This window comes from Hyperolius riggenbachi, chromosome 1 (assembly GCF_040937935.1).
Source record: "Hyperolius riggenbachi isolate aHypRig1 chromosome 1, aHypRig1.pri, whole genome shotgun sequence".
Taxonomy (NCBI): Eukaryota; Metazoa; Chordata; class Amphibia; order Anura; family Hyperoliidae; genus Hyperolius; species Hyperolius riggenbachi.
This window is the reverse complement of record NC_090646.1, coordinates 551,043,990-551,057,483: the sequence shown is the minus strand read 5'-3', so window position 1 is coordinate 551,057,483 and position 13,494 is coordinate 551,043,990.

The window sequence follows — 13,494 nt, the reverse complement described above, 5'->3', positions numbered from 1 at the left end:
GCCATGCAGGCAGAGCCGCCGCCTGCAGCCCGGCCCTTCCTGGGGCGCAGCTCCTCCCCTGCATCCCTCCTCTTTGCTGCGGGTGGGTGCAAGAGCCCCCTCCACTAATGCATAACTCAGTCCTCGCATGATCCCTGCTGCTTCCATTCTACAGACAAGGGAGCAGCCTTCCTCCCCCTGTGCTGCAAGGGAAGGGATTGGCGCCCTGAGCCATCACTTACTGATGGCAGGCACATCCTATCCTCTCTCATCTGCAAGTACAGCGACACTGGATTGGTAGAGAGCCCTGCCGTGAACCCTGGCAAAGCTGCTGCACAGACGTGGCTTAGTGCCAGTCTAGGGAGGGGGGGCAGCATAGTGTAATCAGAAACCTGCAGCAGAGGTCGTCTGAGGCAACCAGGACAGGGATGTGCTACTCCTGCCTCCTTCCTTTTATGTGCATGGCTGAGGTGGATGAGGAGGAAAATGGTGCTGTCTGTGACTCCTCTGCCTTTCTAGGCTAGCTGACATCTCAGTGCTGGAAGATATAGCAGCCCCCATTCATTCCTATAGAGAATATATATTGAATGACAGCCTGCCTCACAATGGCTGATTCTCCTCACTGTGCATCTTGTGTGTGGATTCTGCCATTGTCAAGCATTTTTTTTATCCAGTCACTCACTGGCAGAATCCAGATATTACATCATTGTGTAATGTCAGCAGGGTGAAATTCTTGTATGTGGAGCTTGTAGGCACAGACTGAGCCTTCATTTTATTACTACACTGATCTAGACTTATGTTATCCTGATAGGAAAACAGGAAAGCATGAGCAAAACATTTATTTCAATTAGAAGTCAGTTGCCAGTGAGTAAACTGCATGCATTTAGCATGTGTACAGTCGGGCGTAGCAATAGGGGGTGCAGAGGTTGCGACCGCATCAGGGGCCTTGGCCCAGAGGGGCCCCCGTAGGGCCCTCCCTGAACTTCAGTATTAGCTCTCTATTGATCCTGTGCTGGTAATAATCACTTCTATAGATACTTTGAATAGTGGTAATCATTAACATCTGCTCCCCATTCCCTTGTTGCTAGAGATGCGAAGTTCGGATCTTTTCAATGATCCGGGTGATTCGAATCGGATCATTGAAAAGATCCGGATCTTTGATCCGAATCTCGGATCATTTTTACTACGGAAGCATTCGGGGGTGAAATGACTAGCAGGACAGGAGAAGGGGAGGGGGGTGGACACACAGAAAAGGGGAGAAGATGGACAGAGGGCAGGGAGTGGACAGAGAAGGGAGGAGGGACGAGCAGAGAGCAGAAATGTTTGCTTGCACACAATACCCACATGCTGCAATCATATGCTCTACATATATTTCACCTATATGTTCATCTGTATACTCTGAATGCAAACTTCGCACAGTGAAACAGCATTCCCCAAAGCATTCCCAGAAGTGAAGTGCAGCTGTTTAGAGCAGTGCAGGAGGATCATATTGCACTGCAATCACAGTGCCTGCAAAGTTACTGAGCTGTGCTGAGCTGAGCCAAAAGCTTCCAATGTGATCACTGTGCACAACTACGGAACAGGCAGCGTATAATGAGCAGCACATTATAGCCAGTATGTGTGCTCTACACATATCTGGCAGTGGCACCGATGTCCCCTCTCTCTCATCTACCTGTCCCTGCAAGCTCCCCTCCAACTCAGCGATCCATCTCTGCTCTGCTTCCACGCCGCTGAGAGGGGGGCGTGTCACTCCTGGCCCCGCCCCCTTTACGATCCGAATCACTCATTTTGATGATTCGGATGATTCGACTCACAAAAGAGATTCGGATCAAAGATCCGAATCGCTCATGATCCGGACAACACTACTTGTTGCACCTCTGACACTGTAGTTGCCATAGGCAGGATTTGGTGCGCTGTGCCAATTGTTATGTATAGAGTCCTTGGGGGGGGGGGGAATGTAAACCTTGCATCGGAGCCCACAGCTCCTAAGCTACGCCACTGTATACAGTGGTAATGTAAGTGGACCTGATTTTCTAAAGGAAGGTAGGAATATACTATGCAAGGTCTTCTTAACCCTGTCCTCAATTACCACAATTACCAACAACAGTACTTTTTTTTGCAAAATATAACAGGCTAGGTTCACAGTGGTGCGTTGCAGTGCAATGTAACTGGCACATTGTAACGTGAAACATCGCACTGCATGTACTACCTATGTGACATTGACTGTGTGGTCGGTGAGGTATAACTAATTCACCACTGAAGGGTTTTTCCCCTTATGGACCAGAGCAATTTTCACATTTCAGCGCTCCTTCCTTTCATTTGCCAATAACTTTATCACTACTTATCACAATGAACTGATCTATATCTTGTTTTTTTTGTCACCCATTAGGCCTTCTTTGGGTGGTACATTTTGCTACGATTTATTTTATTATAAATGCATTTTAACCAGAATAGTAAGAAAAAAAAAGAAAAATTTGATATTTCTCAGTTTTCAGCCATTATAGTTTTAAAATAATACATACTACTGCAATTAAAACCAAGGTAGAAAGATGACCAGCACCGACCGATTCTTAAAATTGCAGATGTTTATTCACCAGAAAGCATGTGAATAACACGTAGCCAGCAACATCCAAAAAGCATATAGGGATGTAACATACAGCTCTTTAGTATTTATAGCTCTTAGCTGCAGGAAATGGTTCAAGTCATCAACAGGACCTAGGAGGCGCCTCCATTGCAGCCCAATCTGCCCACACAACGGACAGTTGCCGTTTCGAACGGGTAACCCGTTCTTTGTCAAGTGTTCAGCATGTGACTAGCATCCGCACCCTATCTATACACCTCCACCCAACCCTGTAACCAATCGCCTAAAAGGCGGACCTGATGGGAAACTGCAGGAAATTCCACACCCACATGCATACCTGTATCGGACAAGCCGATGTTGCTGGCTACGTGTTATTCACATGCTTTCTGGTGAATAAACATCTGCAATTTTAAGAATCGGACGGTGCTGGTCATCTTTCTACCTTGGATTCTACTAAGTCCCTGCTTGCCACATGGACCAGACCTGGCGCGACCAACGAGGCAAGTCAAGGTGTGCTGTCCGAGAAGTGCAAATACTGCAATTAAAGCCCACATATTTTATTTGCCCATTTGTCGCGGTTATTACACCTTTTAAATGATGTCCCTATCACAATGTATAGTGACAATATTTTATTTGGAAATAGAGGTGTATTTTTTCAGTTTTGTGTTTGTCACTAATTACAAGCCCTTATTTGCAAAAATAACATCAATCTATCCTCATGACATACATATTAAAAAGTTTGGTCACTAAGGTAATTATTGATGTATTTTTTTTTTTTAAATGTCACTTTTTTATGAAAGTGTTTTATTTTGTTAACTATGGGAGGGGAGGTAAGGGGTTAATTAATGGGGTATTTTTTGAATTTTTATTGGGATGTATTTGGGTGTAATTTTACTATTTGGCCACTAGATGTCCCTGCCACTTAATTCCTAGTGTGTTGTTTACTGTATACATGTGTTGCAGGAAGTAACGCCTGTTTGCTTTACTTTCACTTTTGTCAATGACCAGCGGCATCTCATTGATGCCGGTGATCATTGATCTCAGGCACTTTGATCAGTGAATAGGAACTGTGTTCCCATTCACTGATCTGTGTACTAATGGGCGGTGACGAGAAAGCATGCGGGGGCATGCACAAGTGCACGCGGTGGGCAATCTATCTATGCCCATTGGACTTTAGATGAAGTCCTATTGGGTGTAGTTATACTGCATCCAGGACAACAAGTAGTTAACATTGTGCAGCATCCCTACACTGCATGCAGTGCGTTACTACAAGACATGTGCACTAATAGTGACAGTGAAGCAGACTTCATTGACTGTATGTTTTATTGCATGCAATCCAATGTTCAGATAACTTGCATTGCAACTTTTTTTCCTTTGCACTGCATTCTTGCTTTTACAGAGAAGTCACCTAGCCAAAAATTGGCCTGTTATGCATAATGACCTAGATTAGTACTGACAGTCATACTGTGTGTCAGGATGTGGGCAAAGTAGGGGATGTCCAGAAGGCCCCCTTGCACCCGTTACCCATTATTGAAGAGACATTTTAGAGGGTAGCAGTTGAGATCATAGGGCTGCTGTCCACTCTCAGCAGCTCTGGCAAGACGTACTAAATGGTAGTGGCAAATTAGCTACTGATTACCTGTCAGCAGTAGCATTTTCCTCCCAGAAAGCACACAAGTTAGGGCTTGTTTCCATATACACGCTTTCAGCCATGCTTATGGAAACGCAATCACAGGGACATCAGAGAGTGCATAGACTGCACTGTCTGATGTTTCCATACATGTGCTGCGATTCACCACTGAATTGCAGTGCATGGTTGTCTGCATTTTGGGGCGATTGCGTCCGCGATCCCATTCATTATAATGAACTGGGTCGCAAGCGCTGCCCCCGGGGGAGTCGCGTGCAGCGCAGAGCTGTTAGCAGACACTTGGGAGTCTTGATGCTAGTGGGATGCTCTGCAGAGATGTTCAGTGATTAAGACTATCAATTTACCCCTGACCTGAAGAAGGCTGTGTGTGGTAAAACACAGATGGCACATATATTTACCTGTCCTTTAGGGCTGCACGGTTTTTCGGTTTAAAACCGAAACTGCGGTTCGTGGCAAGACGATCTGCAGATCGTCAGTACCTTCGGTTTTTCGGTCCGCTGTCTGCCTTGCTTCTGGCCCCGCTGTGCGCGGATTGGCCAGAAGCAGTGAATATGTATAAGCTAGCAATGGAATGACGGCAGCGGTAGGCGGAGCTGTACAGAGCATACAGCTCCGCCTACCGCTGCCGTCATTCCATTGCTAGCCAGTGATTGGTAATGCTGTATGTGCTCGCTCGAGTGGGTCCGCCCCCCGCTCATTAACACTTAAACATATTCACTGCTTCTGGCCAATCCGCGCACAGCGGGGCCAGAAGCACGGTATTACACACAGCGGACCGGGCAGTGCGGACTGAGCATTGCGGACCGTGGTGAACCCCCCCCCCCCACTGCCCCAAAGTGCGAAAAAGTAGGATGTGAAAAAAATCGAGGGAAAATCGAAATTGCAATTTCTGAGAGAAAAGTCGCAATTTCGATTTTTCCCTAAAATCATGCAGCCCTTACCAGCTGCAGAATAGTGGCCTCTGTGTACTTCTGGAACACTGAAGGTTTTGAAAACCTTTGTGAAATTACAAGGAAGAGACTGGGAATGGTACAGGGCCTACTTGCTGTTTGCATACAGAAAGGTTCCACATGGTTCTTCTTTGAAGGAGGTGGAAAAGTCAGAGGGCCTTTGGACCTAATCCACAAGAACTGAAAAGGCAAAATTGACAGCACTGAAATCTATGTGGTTGATTATGTCCTTAGGTTCAGAGAACACTGGTTGGCATGTGAAGACAAAGCACAGCTGGATTACAGGCCAAACAGAAATATTGGTATGACCAAAATTACTGGATCAAGGATGAGGGTTAGTAAGTGTATGTGCAGCTACAGTACCTATGAGGTAGACCAACATGCAGGCTGTATGAGAAAGGCCTTACACCGAGCTAATGTCACCTACCTGGTAAACTAGTATGTAGAAGACAGGGATATGACTGACTTACCCTAAGTTAGATCTCTTAGCATGAGAGATGATTTAAAAATCTACCTACAACCCTCTTCTCATAGAAGGCACATCTGTTGTAAGTACAGTACTCACAAAACACAAAAACACTTTCACATATGGGCAGGCCTGGAATCTGACTTATTGAGTCCTATTTCCTGGCAGGGCCTATTATGGCCTTCAGATCTAGCAATCCCGAACACATCCCTCTCCCTTTATAGTGCATAGTATTAACCCATTTGGCGTTATGATTCTTTCCGGATTTTAGGGTCTAAAAGTGGTGCAATTTTTTTTGCACCCTTTTAGACCCTAAAACCTGGAAAAAATCATACTGCCAGGGAAATCTGTAGCAGTTCCAAAATCACTCACCTTCCTGGCTCCAGCGTTGCATTTTTCCCTCCATCCTCCGGGTGGCACTGCAACACTAAAGTGAGATTGTCGGCTGTAATCATGACGACAGCCGGCGATCTCACCAGGAAGAAGCAGAGCCTCGGAGGAGAGGGAGAAGAATGGCGGCCGACGTCGGGATTCCCTGGGAGTTATGTAGAAACGCCTGCTGTGTGCATAGCTCTGCACACAGGCTTTGGCGGCTACACGGATCAAAGGTTGGGATTACCGCTCTGAGGTTTCTACCATTTAGAATGCTCTGGATTTGTATTTTGCAATTTAAACTTGACTACGATCCAGCCCCTTTTAGAACACTCCAGGTGTTCCACTATGTTCATGAAACATATTATGGTATGAAACATGGTGTTTGCACACCCCCTTAGTCCTGGGGCTTCTCTTCATACTATAACTGATCTTTGCATTTCCCAATACGAGTCTAAAGTCCAACTTTTGTTGGAGCAAGACCTTGGTATTTCACTATCTTAAAATACTATTTTTTTTTAACTCAGCAAGTCATTTTATTGAAGGAAGTAGCAGTTGACAATAACAGACATTCTCTGCACGCAGGCAGGATAGCAATGAAAGTAGAAACGGTACATCGTACAGTAGAAATGTGATGCGGCAGAGAAGAGGCTTCAATATATGATCTTGCTGGATAGCAGAAAATAATAACAGTAAAACAGTGTAATGACTAAAAAAAATAATAACAGGGTAGAGAAAATACCCTAGGCCCTGCCAGGCCAAATACATTCAAAAAGAAAAAGAAAGAAGAGTTGGAGATCAGTATATTTATTTCCATAACTAGGAAAAGGGGAATGATCAATAGCGCACTGTTTGTGTCCAGGAGTCCCAGATAAAGTGATATTTGGCAACAGCACCACGTCGTTGATAAATAGCTTCATGAAAAGGAAGAATATTTTTTACAGAAGCAATCCATTCTGCCACAGATGGTACTATAGGGAGAATCCAATGTTTAGTTAGAGTTCTATGGGCAATTTGTAAAACTTAAAGGGCCTGATTCACAAAGCGGTGCTAACAGTTAGCACGCTGGTGAAAAGCCCTTTATCATGCCTAAACTCAGTTTAGGCATAATAAGTTTAGGTGTGATAAGTTTAGGTGTGATAAGTTTAGGCATGATAAGTTTAGGTGTGATAAGTTTAGGTGTGATAAGTTTAGGCATGATAAGTTTAGGTGTGATAAGTTTAGGCATGATAAGTTTAAGCACCAAGGGCTCGATTCACAAAGCGGTGCTAACCCAGTTAGAGACTTTAGGCGTGATAACCATTGCACCACTCTGGTGAAAAGACAGTTTAGGCGTGATAAGTTTAGGTGTGATAAGTTTAGGTGTGATAAGTTTAGGCATGCTAAGTTTAGATAAGTGTAGATAGCGCGCAAAGTCCCGCATGCAAAGCAGCGCCATTAAACTCTATGCGAAGTGCACCAGACTTTGCTAGCGCAAAACTTTTGATCAGCTGTGCACTGCGGTGCTAACCCAGTTGGTGCTTAAACTTATCATGCCTAAACTTATCACACCTAAACTTATCATGCCTAAACTTATCACACCTAAACTTATCACACCTAAACTTATCATGCCTAAACTGAGTTTAGGCATGATAAAGGGCTTTTCACCAGGGTGCTAACTGTTAGCACCGCTTTGTGAATCAGGCCCCAACTGCGTTAGCACCGCAGTGCACAGCTGATCAAAAGTTTTGCGCTAGCAAAGTCTGGTGCACTTCGCATAGAGTTTAATGGTGCTGCTTTGCGTGCGGGACTTTGCACGCTATATACACTTATCTAATCTTAGCATGCCTAAACTTATCACACCTAAACTTTTTTTTTTTTTTTTTGTCAATTAGGTTTTATTGAAAGAAGTATAACCAGTAACATGTACATGCTAATCGAATAGTCATATTAAAACATAACACATGACAGGACATACATTATGACTGTGTCTTACCAATGCAAAGGCACAAGAGATATCACATGGAAGACTTCTTTATAGAAATACTATTAAAGATTTAAAGGCGGAACAGAGGCTGTAGTTCAAGAAAGTCATGTCGTTGATTGCTGTTATGCAGCCGGACCATCGCAGGGAGGGGAAGATAGATTAGAGTAGATCAGTGAAGGAGAGTTGGGAAATTTCTGCATAGAAGTAAGGGGAAGAGGATAAACAGAGAAGCAGATCTGCAAGGCGTTGGTTTGGACCCAGATTACTTGGGATCCATAATTTGTTTATAAGTGTCTGAACATTGGAAATCCGTCCAGACCGACCATGTCATGGTGTATTGTTCAGATCGCTCATGCGATAAGAGGATTAGATGTTCCATGTGCTCAATGAGTTCAATTCTCTTGATCCAAGACTTTATGGTCGGTGCATTGGGGGACTTCCAGTGAAGGGGAATCATTGCCCTTGCCGCGTTAATAAGATGGATAGTTATTGATTTTTTGTATGACTTAATAGGTTCATGGGTGTCATGAAGAAGTAGGGCAGCCGGGTGAAATGGGATTTTATCCCAAGTGATTACCTCCATTAAATGGTGGATTTCCCTCCAGAAAGGGACAATAACAGAGCAGGACCAGAATATATGGAGGACGTCGCACCCACCGGCCCCACATCTCCAACATGAGTCAGGTGTTGTGGGGAAGATTCTGTGTAGTATTTGTGGGGTTTTGTACCACCGAGACAGTATTTTAAACCCGAGTTCTTGAGTGTTTACATTCAAAGAGCCTTTGTGGTTTAAGCTAAAGATTTTTTGCCATTGCTCTTTCTCAAAGATTTGTCCGAGGTCTCTCTCCCATGCCTCCTGATAGCTATGCTTGTCTGGAATTGTGGAGATCACAAGGATCTGATATATGTCAGAAATTAAGTGTCTATGTGGTGCAGGGCTTACTATTAAGTTCTCAAATGGGGTTAAAGTCGGAGCCCATTTTCCAGTGTTGAGTATAGAGCGTAAGAAATGTCGAATTTGAAAATATTGCCAACTGGAAAGGGGTGTCCGCTCTCCCGATCTGGCCATTTCATGGTGTGTTTTGATTTTCCCCGCGATCAGAAAATCCCTTACCCTGGGTGGCTGGTGGGGATCCCAAGCGGTGAGAAATGGTATGTCTGCCGCTGGTTTGAACGCTGGATTGTCTTTTAGGGGAGTAAGTGGGCCCGATAGGTTGGTGAGGTTTAAGGACAACGCGTATTTTCTAAAGCAGTTGACAGTGGCTTCCATGAGGGGGTTTTGCCAAGTCGCCTGTATTCTGCGTGGGGTATCTACCCAACCCAGGGCTGAGGCGTGTATGCCCGCCAGTTCTTGCTCAATTGTGACCCACGGTTTGGGATTCTCCCCCACAGCCCATTCAACCACCCTACTTAGTTAAGAGGCCAGGTGATATTTCTGGAGGTCAGGTAGCCCAACCCCACCCAGGTCTTTTGGGACTGAGAGTATGGATCTCTTGATTCGTGGGGGTTTATTGCCCCATATAAATTTGTTAATTGCCCCTTGTAGGCTTCTTAGAAAAGTGGGTGGGAGGTTTATTGGGATACACTGGCTTATGTAGAGAATACGGGGCAGGAGGTTCATTTTAATGGAAGACATTCTTCCAAACCATGACAAGTGGGTTTGGCTTCCCCAGCGGGCGAGATCAGCTTTCAATGTGGAATCTATTTTATTAAAGTTTGCAGAGAATAGATTTTTAAGGTTGGCGGTGATGTTGATGCCTAAATATCTAAGTTGGCTGTGGGACCACTGAAAAGGGAAGCTAGTCTTGCATGTCTGTACTGTGCTAGCGTCGAGAGAGACGTTTAACGCCTGTGACTTTTGAAAGTTGATTTTTAAGTTAGACAATTGGCCAAATTCTGTGAATCTGCATATTAAGTTGGGGATAGAGATCATCGGATTTTGCAGAAAAAATAATAGATCGTCTGCAAAGGCAGCTACCAGGTGTTTTGCAGGGCCTATATGGATGAGATGGATATTAGGATCCGATCGGACAGCATTTAGAAAGGGTTCCAGGGTAAGTATGTATATTAGTGGTGAGAGGGGGCAGCCCTGCCGAGTCCCATTTGTTATAGGGAATGGGTCTGAGAAGACACCATTAACTCTGACTTTTGCAGAAGGGTTGGTGTATAGCAGGCCTATAAGGTTACACATGGTATCCCCAATTCCTAGCCTTGACAGGACCGCTCGGGTATAATCCCAAGCGACCCTGTCAAAGGCCTTCTCTGCATCAGTTGAGAGCAAAAACGTTTTAACCCCCCTTACTTTCGCATATGACATGATGTTTATTGTCCTCATGACGTTGTCCTTAGCTTCACGGCCTGGGACAAAACCCGCTTGGTCTGGGTTAACGTGTCTAGAGACAAATGGGGCTAGGCGGTTCGCTAGTATTTTAGCCAAAATCTTGGCATCTAAGTTTAAAAGGGAGATAGGTCTGTAGCTGGTGCATTGAGCAGGGTCCTTGTCTGGCTTGGGGATCACTACTATGTGGGCTTCTAAAAATTGGGAGGATGGGGTAGTGTTAGGGATAATTGAATTAAAGGCCTCAACAAACACCGGGGCTAGTGTGTCACCAAAGGCTTTATAGTATTGGCTCGTGAGTCCATCAGGGCCCGGTGCCTTGCCTGGCTTCAGGGAACCCACTGCCATACGAAATTCATCCTCAGTAAGAGGAGATTCCATGTCTTCCTTTTCCGATTGGTCTAGGGATAGGCTAGTCGCATGTTGGGAGAGAAAATTAGAAATGGCAGAATTTCTAGTAGTGTGCTTATCAGGTGATTGGTTGTGGGGGCGCAAGTTATACAGTGAGGCATAGTATGTCTTAAATTCCTGTGCGATTTCCTTCGGTTTGAAGACCTGTACCTGCTTTTTGTTGGTAATACATGTGACATTTGTGTGGAGGGTTCTTTTCCTAAGGGCACGGGCAAGATATTTGCCACTTTTGTTGCCAAATTCGTAATATATTTTTTTGATGGACATTAACTTCCGTCGTGCGTCGGAATATAGTAGTTTGTCTAGTGCACTTCTGGCTTTATTGAGATCTTCCAGATTAGCTAAAGCTAGAGTTTGTTTGTGTGCACGTTCCAGACGGTTAATGTCTGCCATTAGTTTTATGGTCATTTCTTCCCTTTCTTTTTTAAGTCTAGAGCCCATCCTAATGAAGTGTCCCCGGATTACTGCCTTGTGTGCCTCCCATGTTGTGAGTTTGGATGTTTCTTGGTCATTGTTTAAAAGGAAGTACTCATCAAGGGCCTCCGATATTTTTTGTCTCCTACCAACATCTGCTAAAAGGTTTGGGTTTAATCTCCAGTTCCAAATTTTTGCGGAGGCGTCAGGGGTAGAAATGGTGAGAAAGACCGGGGAGTGATCCGAGATCGCTCTATTACCTATGTCGGTGTTAATGACTAGAGATAGATCTCTTTGTGGCATAAAAAAGTAGTCTATCCTAGAGTACTTGTTGTGAATAGCGGAAAAGAAGGTGTAATCCCTCTCCTGTGGGTGGGACGTCCTCCAAGGATCCATTAAGGATAGGCTCTGTAATTGAGCTTTAATGCGACGTAGAGCCACATATGAAAGAGTGGTTGAACCGTTAGAGCAGTCTTGAATAGGGTTGAGGGGGATGTTGAAGTCCCCTCCTACAATCAATACGCCACTGGTGAATGTGGCTAGTTTAGCTAATGTGGAAGATAGGAAGGACGGTTGGTGTTTGTTAGGTACATAAACATTAGCCATGGTGATTGTTTGGTTAGCAATTTTCCCCTTAATAAATAGATAGCGACCATCAGGGTCTTGTACTGACTCGTCCAATGTGAACGGTATGTCTTGATGCAAGAAAATAGAGACTCCTTTAGTTTTGGACGTTGGCGATGTGGCATGAAAAGCCATTGGATATCTAGAGTTGAATCTTTTAGGAATATGATTGGTTCGTAGGTGGTTCTCTTGCAAGTAGGCTATCTGAACTTTTTGTTGGTGGAGAAAATCAAATATAATAGATCTTTTCTCTGGTGTGTTAAGACCGTTCACATTAAACGAGACCAGCTTCCAGTTTGCCCGTTGTGCATGCATTGTCACAGTAACTTGTCTGGCTGGCTGTGCCAGCCCCCCAATCCCCAAATTTTTCCCCGTAGAGATAGTAGTTAGAGAGAGGAGCAAAGACAGGAGACACAGAAAAGAGAGAATAGAAAGGAGGAAACGCAGGTTGCGAGAAGAGAAATCCTCCCCGCGATGGACCAACATACGTATTAGTATAAACACGCACAAATAGTTTATAGGAAATGATTCCCACGTGTATGCGACCTGGGGGGCCGCACACACTTCCTGGAGTGGGATATATGTAGTCAGTGTATAAAACACACACTGTGTGGGGGTAATGAAAGACACCGCCAGAGTATGACCACAGAGGGAGACTACCACATACAGAGAATTCCGTATGTATGGAAATAACACTACGCGATCATAATCCACTCTGGCCGCTATGGTAGGAAACAAACATATAAAATTTAACCAACGGGTATTAAGCACGGGGGGGTTCAGCGCTCCCGGGTGGGCTCCACCCCAACCCCCCCAACATAGGGGCTTGGGGGAAGGGGAGCCCATCAGGGAGCGCGCAGAAGCCCCCGCTAAGGCCGCAGCTCGGTCTCCGACCCACACTGAGGGAAGAGAAGAACCCCCAAAAAATTACATCCTTGTTGTCCTCCCCTCTTTTGGTATCCACGGGGTGGGCCCCGGACAAATTGGCCTGTAAGAAAATAAACAAGGGTCCCGTCCCCTCACCCCCCACCCCCCGTCCCAAACCTCCCTTCAACTGTAGCAGACATTAACATACGATACAGTGTATTGAGATTGGTATACATAGAAAAACTTGTATAGCGAACTGGCAGAACCTTATGATGTGGGTTAGTTGAAACACATGCCCTGCCTTGATTAGATACCCGAGTCCCCCTTCAGAGAAGAGAACGTTTAGACATGCAGCCAAAAATATTAGTGGGAGTGGGGGGGGGGGAGGCGGGCCCGGGTAAAAAGAGAGAAAGACATTAACAGAGGACTTATTCAGCACGGGGGTACTAGAGACAAAAACATGTTATAATAGCATATCACAACACAGGTCTCACATATCTGCAGGCAATTGTGTCGTATCTTCAGGCTGAATTGTGGGGCTATGGTGTAGACCCTCCGTATTAGCTGTAAAAGAGCATGGGGACATTAACATCTCTCACAATTTCAGTGTAAGCGGGCCCTTCCGAGGAGCTTATGCCATATGAGGGAAAGTACAATCACTTCCAAGAGGAGGGAAGAGAGGGCCAAGTTCCTTGTGGGATATAAAAAGGGGGGGTTATTGAGACCGTTTAGCCTCAGGTGCGCATAGGGCAATCCGAGCAAAAGAAAAAAAAAAAAAAGTTACTGTACTTGGTAGAACAGGTAAAACCGAACAAGGCAATATAGTTACCAGAACAACGGGTAGAATCTGCTTTCAGGACCAACAAATGTTGGGAAGA